Here is a 15413-nt window from a genome sequence, read left to right on the forward strand (position 1 = left end):
AGAAAACTTTTCAATAAAGTTAAAAAGCAAATTACTTGGAAAATAAAATAATGAGTATACATAGAAAAAAAACCCTGTACCATATGTGGAAACTACGTACATGGATGTTATATATGTTATATTATTTATATATATAATATACATATGCTATATTTTACATATATATATATATATAAAGACTAAAAAGGGCCCTGAAGAAGAAGAAAGGTTTTATATATAAAATATAGCATATATGTCAGCTTTACTTTCCCAGGGATAAGAAAAAAAATGACAGATTAATTCTGCAGACTTTTAAGATAAACATAATTTTGTTGTCTTTTTATTTGTCCATTTGTCTATTTGTTTTCTGTGAAAGCACAGTACAAGCCCTTAGGTCATAAATACATTGCAGATTTCTGTCAGCCTGACTGTGCTGACCAGGGTTGTAAATAGCTAAGATATCATTTAAATACAATTCTGATGGTAGCTGTACTTGAAAAAAATATAAAAATAGGGGGGGAAAAGTGTCTTAGATAAGATGCAGGGAACCCCAGACACAGAGTTCTAACTCAGTACATAATTTGGAATAACTGTATGTCAAAAATAAGAGACCTTCTGGGCCCATATTAGATGAATGAAATACACACTTACTGTTTCTCACAGGTATGATTTGCTATTTCACTCTACTACCACCTATTTTCCTCATTTACCTCAATTGTTTTTCAGGTCTTCATAAAATTTTAAACATTAAATTTTAAACATTTTAACCAGGATAAAATTTGGAGAAGTCTCATTGATCCATTCCTGAAATTAATGATACAGATAAAATGTTATACATCATGAGTTTTCAATAAAATAATGTTTTTCAAGTGCCTCCATTTAAAAAAAAAAAATTGGAGTGGGTTCCTATGCTGCTAAATACTTCCAAAAATAGTACCTCTCTATCTATTTTGCTGGTAGAGTATCTGACATACTTGAACCCACTCCTAACTCTCCTAATGAGAGTTACTACTGCACTATACTAATTACTGCAATACTAGTAATGTGCACAACCCCCCGGTTCATTACAAAATCCAAATGCATTCCATAGGGTTACATGAGATGTATCTTACAGCAGAATGCATTTCTAGTGCTCCAAGGGAATCTTGGCTACACTTCATATTTCCATTTAACTTGTGATTATTTTTTTTTAGTCATATTTGGGAATTCAATACTCATGAGAAATACCAAATGCAATAGATAGAAATGGTTGAATAGAGGCCAAATGATAGAAGTCTGGTTTTTTTTATTAGTTGTAAAATCTTCATATTGGCCACTTAATATAATTACGGTTCCCAACACAAGGCATGAAAACCTGATAGAAGCACACAGGAACACTTCCTACTTTCACCAAAGGTCTGATCCAAAGACCACTTAGGGAAGCCTTTCAATTCACTTAATGAAATGTAGATCAGATTTCTAGAAAGCAGACAGTCAATTCAGGATTTCAGCAGTGGATGTATGCTGCAATAAATATACTTATCCACCTTTATGCATCCTTTCATGCTTGACATTTATACATTCAGTGTATCTCTTTTTTTTTCATAGATTTTGTAGCCATGTAGCCAATAGCTGATATTAAACTACAAACAATACATTAGAGAACAGTAATTAAAATCTGGAGTAAAAGAAGCCTGATGAAATGCTACTTTTAGTGGTTATATTATATTTGAATAAAATTATACTAGGGTTGATATAGGTCTTATTCTTGACAGGCTAAGAATTTTCCAAGACAAAATTAAAAGAATTATGTAGGAAAAACTGCACACTATTTTATGCCATCAACATAATTAAGTATGACACAACATAAGGATTATGGAAGGAAACCTAAGGAAATTCAAAATAATTGGCTACTCCAAGCTGCTCCTTCCAACTTGGAGTTTGAATTAATTAAAAGATCAAGTCTAAAACAATAGAAGAAAACCACATACCTAAAAGGATGGTTACCCTCCTAAAAAGTCAGAAAAGACTTTTAGCATAGATTTCCTTCCCGTAGAATGAAAAGAGTTCTAGATATCACACCAACATGACACAGAGGCAGGATCAGCTTGGTTGGGCTCTCTGACCCAGACAGCCTGCAGGAGGAGCATGTGAGAAAGCACTGAAAAGGATTTTATTTTGTTGGGTGTTGCAAGTTTGTCTGTCATTAAGTTGTTAAGGCTCCCCTGTAATCTCATGCATCGCTTCTCCATCTCTGGTTCTTAAGTTGATCCATGGGACACCTGGAGATGACACAAACCTTTTAAACAGACAACTTCCTGTGCACCCAAGCAAGCAAAGAAGTATCTGGGGAAATAAACAGCGTAAATAAACCCACAGGGTATCTTACATTTTATAAGTATCTTACATTTCATTAGCATTATGTGAAAGTCATTGAAGTGACACTGGACAAGAAGTAATGCTGGACAAGAAGTGCAACTGACCACTAGCACCTTTTTATTAAAAAATTGCATGGTTTTGCTCATTAAAATTTGTTGATTAACATCCTCTAGAGAAGTCTGCAGCACTCAGAGCAAGCCATAGCAATCTGCTTAGACTGTATCACCTGCACTGCCCTGGGCTCATGAGGCAGCCTGGTGGCCCCCTATTTATCTGGCAACAGTGAATGTTTTAGTTGTGCTCCTTCCACTCCCTCCATGTTCAAGCTGCAACACCACACTTTCAAAAAACATCAACAGGAATGACTTTAGAACACTATGACTGTTATCCAGACTAGTCCCTCTACACCCTTCTTTCCTTGTCTCCAAACACATGTTCACAGATGAGTGGATAGGTCTGTGTTAAGTCTAAGATAAATAGTGTGATAAGTCACTTCCATGCTCTTTCTGAGCCTACAGTGTGGTAGAATATCTTTTTTGCTTCCCGTGCTGAGAATCAGTGTTTTGCTTTTGTTTTTTGTTTTTTTTTTTCATAAGGAAAAAGAAAAAATAATTGCTCACAAAGAATAGAATAGTAATTTGTATTAGTTGAAATCATACTATAAAGACCTTAATTTTCAGGTTTGTGACCACATATGGAAGTATAAACATCAGATGGATATCACAGAAGTGCAGTATACAAGAATAGTTCAAATTTATGCCACTCCCAGTGACATGTCCATAATTAATAACCAGATTCATGAAGTCATGAAGTGGGTGTGGACAGGGTGGGACCTGTATCAGATGTGGTAGGTAGCTTTGTAGCTTTGCTTCAAGTACAAACTGTTTGGGCAACTGCAGGAGAAATGAGTGGTCTGTGCCAGTCCAGCATGGAAGTGGAGCTGAATGATTGAGGACACACTGTGAGTCACATGATGCAGAACCTCCTGGCTACCACTCATGGTGAACAAGTGGAGATTAAAGTCCCCTTGTTTTCCTTTGTTGAATACCTCCCACTAAAACCCAAGAGATTGTAGCAACAATCTGGGTGAGAATACATTTATTATGACATTGGTGCTTAAGATTTCACCAGCCAAGGTCAGCTAAACACGCAAAAACAACAGATGCCACAGTTGACTTACGTAGGAAATAAAATGTGCAAAGAAAAGTAGCTTTCTACCTTTCCTAGTCAAGTTTTCCTGCTCAGAAAAGAGTCAAATTATCCTTACAACACCTGAACTCATCAGTGGGACATTCTGGCACCTCCTAGCTTCAGTTACCAGTCTTCACATACTCCAGAACACAGAGTATATGAGCCAGGCAACTACATCAGAGCTCAAGGGATGGTCAGACCCAGGGAGGGTCTACGAAGGTGTGGGAGACAGGGAAAAGCATTCCAAGCTGGCTGCACAGGTAGCTCCACTTCATACAATGTTCAAGAGTCCAGTGCCTGACATAGCTCAACAGTGCCCATATTTTGTCCTTTCTCTTCATCTGTCTTTTTCCCAAGCATCTCCAGGAACAGGTATCTTTGGCTTCTGTCATGACTATTTTTTCATTTGTTTAGAGCTGGCTGGGATTTAAAATCCACAAAGATGGAAAAGACTTTTCTTTTTGCACAAACAGATAGATGAAGTCCTAGGATATCATGGCAAGAGGCTAGGTTTTGGAATTAGGTTGCAACTTGGCATCCATTTCCTACTTACACGAGGTAAATATTTCCAAGTGAATCTAAATCATGCATGTAGTCTGTACATAATTAGCTAATGCAGAATCTTTCCTGTTATTTGTGCCTAGTCGCTGGAATTTATCCCCAACATATGTTACTATGGATTCCTTTTTATTGCCTTTTTCAGTCCCTGAAATGGCACATCCCTTTTATGACATATGCTGCATATATATATATTTTGATCACACCACTGCAAAACATCACTGGGGACTAACTTTAATGCTGTTGATACATGGACCTTTTTTTTTTTAAACATGGAATGGACAGACAAGATACATGGGGAAAGACAAGACACTGAGATGGAATATGAGTGACTGGGCACAAATATGAGAATAGGTTTTACAGGATTATGTTAAGTGTCCTTTAGATTGTAGAGATGTCAGCTAACGTAAAACTCTAATGTACCAGCTGCTGTCCAAATAGATCACAAAATGAAAGTCCCCATGCTGAGCAGGGATTAAAATAGAGCAGCTGATGAGTAAGATGCTATTTCTTACATAAATTTCACATTTCATGCACTAAGACATCTCATTGTCAAATATTCGTGGGGTTGCTATTTCCCATGAAAAATCTGCAGCAGAACAAATGCATCAAATCGTTTCACTTTTCAGACTTTAGGATTGTTATTTTCGTGCCACACAGAAACTCCCTTTTAGCCTGCTTTGTGATTCATGTGTTCGGCTGAATAACTCTCCTGGAACTCAGAACAAGAGGGAAACCTTCCCTAAGTACTTCCTGTCTTTTTTCATGTACTAATAACAAGAGGGAGTCCTCCCACCTTTCCCATTTACAACATGCCAGGCACACCTACTGATTGATACACTCACAAGCCTCAGAAACAGTCTGCTTTTGCTCTGTTTTTAAAATAGCACGATTTTCTCTGTCAACAAAAATGTTGTTTATCTCACATTACTTTGTATCAAAGTAATATTAACACACCACTTAATTAATTGCCTGTAGACAAAGGAGAAATCCCAACTTACCATAAAAGATGTGCTTCTCTTCCCCTTTGTCCTGTCTACAGCTAATCACAACTTTGAAAGTGTGTTAATCTTAAAACACAGGAGAGGAATGTGGAATGCTGTGGGGAAGTACAAACTATGCCATGTGTTTAACTGTGGGAGTTTGCAGGCCTTGCTCCAAGGTGCCCAGTGCAATCAGTATGAAACCAATGCTGAAATTTGACTGTGTGAGAATTAAGTAAAAACTCCAGAATGAGGTCTAGTATAGTTACAATTTGAAATGCCAAAAAATAAAAATCACCATCCCACTGTCATATTACAGCCTGTCAATCTGGAAATCCTAAATGAATGGATTCGAACTACACTATCCCCTAGCCACGGATTATTAAGCTTTTCTTAAGAGTTATCAGCACTACTGAAAATAAAATCAAGCCCTTAATTTTTACAGACTGTGTACCTTCTTTTCAAAATATGTGTCCTAAGCATCATGGTTTCCTTGTACTTGGAAAACAAGTAAAATGTTTTGTGTAACTGATGTGAAAAACTAACTTGAGGTGCTGAGTGACTTACCAAACTCTTCAGAAGGCTGCCATGAGGTACTCCAGTTCTAATTGTGGCTTTGCATCTCACTTATTATGTGGGTGTAATCCTGGCCAACTCATTAATCTCCAGGCCTGTTTTTCCAATCTGTAAAAGGGAATATATTATATTTAATTAATACAGTCTGTGGCTATTAATTAGCCAGTATGAAAAGGAATACTGTTTTGAATGACATTTACAATTCCATCTATACCTTTCTGTTCAACTGATTCTGCTTCTGATTTTCCCCTCAAAACAAGCAAATTAAGGCTGGATGAAATTCAATCTCTGTTCATTTCATTACCAAAAGGAAAAGTCTTGGTGAGGTTTTTTCCACACCTTCAAGTCAAAGCTGCACATGCTCTTGCTCTGGCTGTTCTGTGAAATTTAGCTTACAGATTTAATAGATTTTGCTATTCTTAAATGAAACTTTATTCCAAGAATAAATTAAGCTTCACCCTTCCATAATGGAGTGCTGTTACTCTCCTGAAATGCAGCAACCAATGCCTAACAGATCTTTTTTTTCTGTGTTCTATGAGAAAGATTATATTTCTCATACCATTGTTCAAGTGAAGCTGCCACCACCCTGAAAAAGGATGAAAGATAGATAAGACAAAAAAAAAAGCACTATAAAATCAATAGCTTTCTTTGTTATGAAGAAACCAATTAATCCCATGCAAAGATGCAGTTGCCAATGGAATGCAGAAAATTGTAATACCCCTACCAATAAAAACTCTATTCTGAATCCTGGTGTCCTCAACAAATCTTGAAGAAAGGCAGCCAGCAATTTCAAGAGTGTCTTTGGTCTGATTCTCTTCTAACAAAATGGTTTTGAGAATGTTTTATTATTTTTTTGTGAAGGGTGCTAAGAATCTCACACCAGTGAATCCTAGGAAAAAAAGTATGAAATACTGTTGTTTAAAAATGCTGTAGTCTTCAAGACTTTTTAACTTCAAATATTTTATTCATTGCAATTTTATCAAGGTATTTACAATTTACCACGTCTTTCAGGTTCCGACTCCCAGTCTCTGAAAAACAAACTAGCTTCCATATATTTTTAATGAAGTAAAAACTCTGAAGTGCTTCAACCTTCATTAAGGTTGAATCCAGATAAAGACAGAAATTCTTTGTCCTGAGCCTTCCACAAAGATTGATAAAATATTGCAGAGAAGGACTCAGAATTTTTAAACTCCCTGGATTTAGCCTAATTTTCCTCCTTAGATTCTTCTTCCTGTTGTTGTTCTGCTGCCAGACAGTGGATTGCCAGCTCTTGAGAGTTCCTATTGAGTCTCTGAATATTAATTGGTGTTCTCAGAGACCACAGGGCTGAAATCAATGGATCGTATAAGAATCTTCTCATTTTGTCTGAAATGGGCTTTTAGCCCTTGAAATTATGACAAAGGCTGGGAAGAAGAAGAATTGGTTTCAAGAAGCTCAGAAGGAAGCAGGCACATGAAAAAGTCAACATTTATTCCTTTTTATGTATGATTTTTAATGCTCAAATTAGAAAACATTGTGGTAGGAGGTACACTCTTCAAAGTAAGAAGTGTTTATACAAACAAAAGCAGCAAACCCTAATATTCCCTGGGCTTGGGTTCTGTAATAACTCAGGGATTTGGTGAACTGTGAAAAGAATGAGTCTGCAATAGCTTATTATGATAAAGCTTTTGTTTTGAAGAGGTTTGAGCCAGCCACACATGAGCTGTGACAGACCATAGTAAACAAACCACCACTATGAAGGTTTTTTTGCATCAGTCTGCGAACAGCCCAAGCCACAGTCTCCAGTTTCTTCTGCCCTCATAACTGGGTTGAATCAAGGCACCAGTTCTCTGTAACAGGGTGAGAAACATGGCTCAGTACATCTCTGGGTTGTTTAATGTACAGACAGAAGAAGAAATCCAGGCATTCAAGTTATTAAGCCTTGCTAATTTTCTGTGAGCTCTAACTTCTGCTGTAGGTGAGATCCCAGCTTGTATGTCAATTGGAGGAAGAGACTGGATTAAAGGCTAAAACAGGTTAATTAATATTGCATGTCTGAAAAAATCTATAAGCAAACAGCAGCTGTTTAAAATGCTCTAAAGCAGCTGGATCCACAGATAGGTGCTAAAATCTATAGTACATCTTGGACGCATTTTGGAAGACATTAAAAAATAAACATGTAAAATACTATCTCCAAACTATTTTACAAAAGCTCACACTCCAAAGACTCAGAGATTTCTGTCCCTCTGTGTCTCTAACTGGGGTCATGAATCATATTTCAGAGGAAACACAACCAAAACAACAAAGGACTAATTTGGCTCGTTACTTCTGAACATCTGTTCTTGCAGAGATACATCAAGACTGTTTGAAGGAAACCTCTGCCCAAAAAAAGCCCAAACAAAAAAACCCTGGGAGTTTTTGGGTTATCAGTTGAGAAATTAGATTCCTTTTTTTTTTGAATGAAAGTAATTATCTGGATTTTAAAATCAATTAAAAATTGCAGATTCTAAAGTGAAACCACTGACACGGCCTTATTATACCTTGTCTAGGCTGCATTTAAAGAAGATCACACCCACTGCTCTTCTTGACACAAAATCAAAACCCCAAGACCAGGAGAGTGGTTACTATAGCATTCAAACATGAATATAGTCAAGAAGATCAGCTGGAATATAGGCTAGTTGTTCCAACATTATATTAATAAAATGTTTTCAGTACAATTGCCACACAGCACACTCTTCCTGTTTTGAAATCCTAATTTTAAGCCAAAAAAGGAGCCTAAATTTTCAAGTTTAAACATGGTGTAACCCGTAATATATTAACATAGGGAGCCAGTTAAAATTCTGCTTAAGATCCAATTTGCCTTCTTTAAAAAAAACAGTAAAATCTGAAAATTAATCAGGTCTGAGTTGTCTGGATGAGGAAATGCTTTTGCTGTTGTATCAGACACACCTGCTACTCTGTCCAGCAGCTTCCACAATTTGTGGGGTGATCTCAGTTTCAAGTGCTCCCTCAAGAACCCTGCAAGGAGAAAATATTCTACCTTTGCTCAAGCCTCACTTCGTCTGTTTGCTGTTTGTCTTTAGAAATGTGTGGTAGAAGGGTGGTGCAAACTCCTTTCTGGCAACAGTAGCTGAGCTCAGCTCTTGTCAAACTTCAAACTGTCTTAGCTCTTCACCCTTAAAATTTTAAGGTATAATAGTCACCTATTACCAGCCAACAGAGAGAAACTGTCTGCACTAAACTTGCAATCTATTTCCAAGAAAGTCACAGAATAGGATTGATATATATCATCATATGCTGAAATTCAGAATTTGATTAACCAGATGCTATTTTCTTTAATATCTCATGAATAGAAACTACAGTATAAAAACAATTCAAAACAATCATTTACTAGGAAATATGACATATGGCCTGCTAAGCTGCTTTCCTACAGAAATAGCTAAAGATCATCACACTTGGCATCACTCCCTACAACAGTCACTGGGCTCATTAAAACAGACAGTATGTGATTGAGTCCATAAGGAAGATTATTTCTACAGATGGGTAGAAACAATGATCAAAATTACAAAGACTTAGGAGAAAGAAGTAGTCAAGGAGACTTCTCCACCTCCATAACTTCTGTGCAGTAATACAAATCAAAGCAGCACCACTAAAACACTTGCTGGGGAAAAAAAAAAGATGCATTTTCTCCTTTTTCTTCATGGTATACATTTGCATCCTGCTAATGTATGGGATTTCATTTAACTTGTTCTGCTGGAGGGTTTCTCCTCGAGCGGGAACATCCTGATGTGAACAGAAAGCTGGTATCCAGCAGGGGCCACTTGTTGCCTGTGTTTAGTCCCAAGTCAATTGGGTGGAAACCAAAACTTAATGCTGTCATAGGATGAGCCCACGTCCTGTGAGTGGACTGGGATAACCACAACCACTGCACTGGGGTAACCACAACCGTGCTGTGATGTGATACTGCTGCAAATCCCCACTTCCCTGGTGAAGTTACACCAGTAAACCTTTGGGATGTGGCATCACGGGACAGGAAATGTTAAGGCAATTACAGTGTGGACACGACAATCTGATGTGGCAACCGTGCAATCACACTTAGCAAGCGTTTGCATTTGAAAGCAGCTAAGTTGTGATTATGTGCTTGCAACATATCCCCTATAGATGCCAGTGCCGTGGCGTGGATTAGCTAAATTTAGGCTGTAACATGGTGCAGTGGATGGCTTTGCCATGTTCCATCACTGGCCTTGCACAGCCGCAGACCAACATTAACGCTGGGACGGCAACGGTGCCATAGGACTGTTCTGGGAGAGATGGAGCGCTGGTGACAGCGAGAGCGGGGCCAGCGCCACACACGGGCTGCCCAGACCGGCGGGAGGGAGCCTCGGGGCTGTCACGGGCGGATTCAGGAATGCGCTGTATGACGAAACATCAGCTCGGTGACATGGCACCGACACAAGCACACAGAGCCGGCGGGGTGACGCGGGCCCGGTGCGGCAGCGGGAGCCGGCGGAGGCCGCCGAGGCGGCGCTGAGCTGAAGGACGCGGCGGTGCCGAGGTCCCGGGGAGGTGGGTGGGTGGGTGGTCACGGCCGGGCCGCGGGGCCTCCCCGAGGGCCCCGGGCGGTGTCCTGCGGGAGGGCGGGAGACGCTGTCGGGGCAGCGCCGCCATGACCTTCACACCTCGCCGCGTGACGTCACGGTCAGCGGTGACGTCACGCGGCAGTGACGCAGCGGCGCGGGCGAACCCTACCGGCGGACGCGGGGTGGCGCGGGGGAGTGAGAGGCAGCCTCGGGCGGCACTGCCCGGGGAATGCGGCCGCGGCCGAGACGAACCCTCCGAACTCTGCGCGACCCCTCCCCGACCCCGCCGCCATCGCCACATCCGGGTCCCCAGCGGTTCCTCACGGGCCCCCCCCCCGCCGCGCGCCGTGGGGCGGGGCCAGCGTTGCCAGTCCGCCCTCCCCATTGGCCGCTGGAGCGGGGCCGCTCGGGGATTGGCCCCTGCTCGGGAGGGCGGGCGCTGCCGTCTCCCCGGCCGCCCATTGGCCCGGGCGGGCGCGGCGCCGCTCTCTCGTTGGCGGGCGGGCGCGTCCGGCGCGGGGCCGGGGGAGGGTGCCATTGGCTGGAAAGTAGGTTAGTGGTGCGCCGTCGGGTGGCAAGCCAGGCGGAAAGTAGGTCAGGGACGGGGGGCTGCCGAGCCGGGCGCGCGGCGCTGCCGAGGGGGCCGCGACCCCCGCCCCGCCCCTCCCTTCGGTCGGGCGCGGCGCGGCGTGGGGCGCGCGCGGAGCCCGCGGTGAGCGCGAGGGGCGGCGGGCGGGGGGCGCTGGGGGGGCTGGGGGGGGCGTGAGGGGAGAGCGGGGGGGGCCGGGGGGTGTGAGGGGAGCGCGGCCCCGGCGGAGCCGCCGCGCCCCGGGAACAGCGGGATCGCCGGGATGGGGGGGAGCGGCGGGATTGGGGGTAACCGGAGTGGGAGATGGGGGGCTCTGGGGACCCCCCCGGCGGCGGTGCGGCGCTGTGCCCCCTACCACCGGGAGCCGGGACCGCGGCGTGGGAGCCCCGGCCGGTGCGTGGCCCCGCGGCTGTGGCAGCACCGGGAGGGGGGAACGGGGCTCGCAGCCGGGCCCGGGCCCCGCCGTGGGCAGAGCCGGGCCGGGGTCCCGCCGCGGACAGGGGGGGCCGGGCCGGGCTGTGCCCCTGCCCCGGGACGGGGGGGCGGCGGCGGGTCCCACGGAGGGGTCGGTGCCCCGGCCCCGCCACCGGAGCGGCCCCGTCCGAGCGGGGTCTCTGCCGGTCACCCCGGGATCCGGGGAGGCCCCGCGTGAAGCCCCCCGAGCGAAGGTGGTGCTTGGGAATTTGGGAATTCCCGTGGATGTGTCGCACGGTGGCCGGTCCCGCCCGAGGGGTTCGCTCCATGGGGAACCCGCCCCGTTCCCGGGCAGCCCTCCCGGTGCCGGGGCCGCGTCTGACACCTCTGAGCGCCTGGGCTGCCGCGGGGAGAAGGGATGCGTGGAACACACGCCGGGAGCGTCGAGGCGGCTTCCCGAGATCGGGATTTTTGCGCTTGGGGAGGCAGGAGGAAGAATCGCTTTGCATTTTTAATTGCCGAGGGTTTCTGTTACTCCAGTGCCTCGGCTATAACAGTTTTGGGAAGGTTTTGGTACTTGGAAAATAACGGTGAAGGAACAAGTGGGTGTGTTTCCTTGCCATGGAAGCAAATATGCTCGCAGGAATTTTAAAGTGCTTTCTCAGTGTGCGAGGTAGAAAGGGTCAGCTGCAGGGAGCGATCGTCTGCTGGGATAATTTTGAGTCTAATCTTGTCTCAAAATTCAGTCTTTAAGTAGAAATTTTTAAAAAATGCTTCAACATTCAAAATGATACTGTGTTTCTCTTTTTATTAAGCTAAAACAGTACTGGTCCTGCCTGTTCAGTATATCTTTTCTTTAATCAAAAGTGCTTTTTAGATGGGATTGACTGATAATACACGGGCTGCAGCTTTTTTTTTGTAGGGGAGAAAAGAAAGGATGTTTGTTTTAATTAGCTGTAATTCTGGCTAACTGTCTCTGTAAACGGTCTTGCCCTCCCAAGAACGTATGTTTTGTATCCTCTAGGAATATGCAAATGTAAATAGCTCTTTGAAGCATCAGCAACTACAGGCCTCTCAGTCTGGTTATTCTAAACCACAGTTGCTTATTAAGGGGAAAGGCTCTACTACTTCTGACTTCTGTGGGTTTGTGTTTCTCATGGCCATTCATGGTTTTTGATGCCTACTTGTATGTAAAATAACCTCTAACCACAACTTTTTATTGGATTAATAGGCTGCTTTATCCTGTCTTCCTTTCCATGCTGTGTGTTCCCATTGTCTGTTTGGATACCAGCTGTGGTGTGAGGGGCTGTGTAGGCTTGGGGTCTGTAAAAGAAGTTCCTTGGGAGAGTGCCCAGGCAAGAGGGAATTTCCACAGAGAATGTGAGGAGAGCTGTTTGGTTTGGCTGTCAGTAAACTAAGGTGACTGTAACTGGAATTCCACAAAGCTGGAAGTAGGATCTGCTGCCATGTCACTGTCACCATGGGCTCCCAAGAGATCTGCTGTATTTGGGGACCATTGCTTGGAATGTATTAGGAAGGTGATGTTTGTAGGGGGAGGGGTTTTTTTTCCTTCAAATACCTGCTCTCAAAAAGTCTTTTGGAAAACCAGGAATAAGAACAGTGAGGACTCACTGAATTTATTTGGCAGAGCTCAAAGTTGCACACAGTTCCTTGATACTGTGCAAGGCAATGATGACAAAGCTGAGGGCAACTGTGGTGGCTGCAGCCTGTGTGCCATTTTTCAATGGCACTGTTAGCAGGAGACATGCAGGTTAATTAGTTTACAGGAATGCAGAAGCTGTTTTCCAGCTCAAATTCGATATTTTACGCTGTTTTCAGCACGGACCCAATTGCCTGTGTGGTTACACTGTGGCAGGAGGGGCAGGAGAACCTGAAGGAATACATATTTTTAATCTTGCAGAGCTGTTTGGTTGTCAGTAAGTTGACAGAACTCAAAGAATACTTCAGGTTTCTCTATTTACTTTGATACATTAGACATGGTTTGAAACTTTAATTTTTGTCAGTCATCACAGTCAGAGAACTTCAGCCTGAAATTACTGATTTTGATAAGTGCAGTAGCTGAGATGACGCTGACTGGATCTCAGCACCAACTTTTGAACTTAGTTGTTGGAAGTTCTGCTTGATAAACCCATGGAAGTTACTGTGGAGGTTTGGAGGTGCTTGAAGATGAAAATAAGGTGTTTTATGGCATTTTCAAGTGCATTTTCCATCTGGGTCTTTCTCCAAGAGTTGTTAAGATAGATTTCAGATGATGGACTAAAGTAAAGCAGAGGTATACTCTGCCTGTGGGGGATGTGTGTGTGTATGTATCTGTATGTATATGGTAGTCTTGCACTGCAGCAGTTCCAGGTTTAGTTAAATCAAATCCAGACTGGTGAATTTTGTGTACTCAGGTGTTACGTAGTTGGAACTCAAGGCATTGAATCAGAACACGAAATGATGGACTTGCAAAATGAGAATGCTTTTCTTCTAAAGAATTGGTGTACTGAGTTATTTAAAAAGCCTATTGAAGTTTTGAGGGTTTTTTTGGTGTGAGGAGGAGATCTCCACTGTAATTATCAGATTGTTTTTATCTGTATTTAATCACTTTTTGAATATTGTCAGATAACCTGTGATGTATACCTGACTGAACTTCACCTTGAATGAGGTGCACATTGGGGTGAATAACTCACTGGCATGAACTACATATTGCACCTGCCTTTTTTTACCTCAATTTGTTGGAAAAATGCAGTGAGGCTACTTATCCAAGGCCCAGACTTCATCTCCTTGGAAACCTGATCTTTCACCAGATGTTGAGAAATGTAATTTCTCTTTTAATCCATTTCTGCAGAAGAGTACAGATCAAAACAGCATCTTCAGGCTTTGTCAGCCTGCAATATTCATTAACTAAAAAATACAGTCTGGCATTTCAGCCCTTGCCCCAAAGAAGATCGATAGTTTCTGTTGTGTTTGGTATTATTTCAAATTTATTTTTAGCCGTTGCTAAAGTTCCTGGTTTACAGTTTAATTCAGTTCAAGAAGTGGCTGACAATGGGTTCTTCACGTGTAAAGTGCAGGATTGTTTGTGTTCACCTTTCTGGGTCGTCCTCTCTCCTTTGCAGCTGCAAAGAGAGATTTCTTCGCCCGGTGCTTGTAACCTTTTCAGCCTCCTGCCATTTGAGAAGCTGTTATTCAATGTCTCCTGTGTCAGACGCACTTCTGGGTCAGCTGCTGGTGTCAGAACAGCTTGTGACCCTGCCCTGGAGCCGTGCTGGAGTTCACTAGGTTGGTCTTCTCTAGGAACGGTGCCAGTAGGCTGCTTATAGAGCAAGGAATATCCTTGGCAGGGTTTTAGAATGGTGAACTAACAAGCCACGTTTCTTGTGGCCCAAGGTGTTGACGTTCTCTGCTAACTTTAAATAAACCCATTCATGTGAGTGCAAGCAGCTGAGGCAGAGGGTTGTAGTTTTCCTGGTTGTTTTGACAGTGCTTTCCTTGCAAATCCCAGTAGGCTCTGTTTTCCAGGTGCAAGGCGAGTCAGTGGCGCCCGGTACAAGCAGCAAACGCGTTGCTAAATCCTTAACGGTCCTTCCCTGGCGTGGCTGGGGTGGAAATCCATCTTCCCAGGTGTCATTCCTGTAACACTGGGAAGGATATTGGGCAATTCCTAAGATGCATGACTCTGAAATCACTCTCATAGGAAGGCATTTTATGGTAAGTCGTAGGTGCTTATTCAGTTGCAGCCTTTTGCCTCAATTCCTTTCTGTGTCAGCTAAAAATTAGTTAATGGAACCCACGTATTTTAAAGATTGGGTGTGTTCTTGATACAGGACTACTCAGAAAACTCTAATCCAGTTTTATTCATTTGGGATTGATGTAGGTTTCGAAGGGAGAATGAATTGAGACTATCAGAGAACTCAGAAATAAGTGTTATTCTTAGTCTCAAGTTCTTTTTATCTTGGAAACTCCCTTAAAGTGCCTGTGCTTTTTATAGTTTGTCTAACGAAAGAAGACAAAATCAGAAAGACTTTGGTAGAAATTGCTAAATAATGCAGTACTGCAGAATATTAATTGGGTGGAGTGAGAAGGAAAAAACCAGGAGAAAATAAAACTCATATACTTTTATTTTAACTTTTCATTTTTTCTAAGAATGTTTTTTTCTGTCATTAAAACTGGTAGTTTTATAGTTTCCTTGAACTGGTTTGG

At 43.0% G+C, this 15413-nt stretch overlaps 1 protein-coding gene and 1 long non-coding RNA gene across 4 annotated transcripts in view; one reads left to right on the forward strand and one right to left on the reverse strand.

Annotated features, from left to right (window-relative positions):
- The window catches only part of LOC113984470, a 35285-nt gene extending 28546 nt beyond the window's left edge, over nucleotides 1-6739 (reverse strand). Inside the window, exons 1-3 of one of the 2 annotated variants that reach the window (XR_005564649.1) lie at nucleotides 6645-6739; nucleotides 6370-6534; nucleotides 5637-5753 (exon numbers count right to left, since the gene is read on the reverse strand). This is a non-coding gene — a long non-coding RNA (uncharacterized LOC113984470). Of the gene's footprint in view, nucleotides 1-5636; nucleotides 5754-6369 lie in introns of both variants that reach the window. The other variant, XR_005564648.1, reaches the window with a different exon arrangement.
- A 3336-nt stretch (nucleotides 6740-10075) lies between these two features.
- ARNTL (aryl hydrocarbon receptor nuclear translocator like) overlaps nucleotides 10076-15413 on the forward strand; it is a 51797-nt gene continuing 46459 nt past the window's right edge. Inside the window, exon 1 of one of the 2 annotated variants that reach the window (XM_039384304.1) lies at nucleotides 10076-10190. The gene's annotated coding sequence lies outside the window, so the exon portion shown is untranslated. Of the gene's footprint in view, nucleotides 10191-11363; nucleotides 14493-15413 lie in introns of those variants that run through there. The other variant, XM_039384305.1, reaches the window with a different exon arrangement.

The sequence above is a fragment of the Pipra filicauda genome, unplaced genomic scaffold (genome assembly GCF_003945595.2).
Source record: "Pipra filicauda isolate LSUMZ 115617 unplaced genomic scaffold, ASM394559v2 scaffold345_size814242_pilon, whole genome shotgun sequence".
NCBI classification, from domain to species: domain Eukaryota; kingdom Metazoa; phylum Chordata; class Aves; order Passeriformes; family Pipridae; genus Pipra; species Pipra filicauda.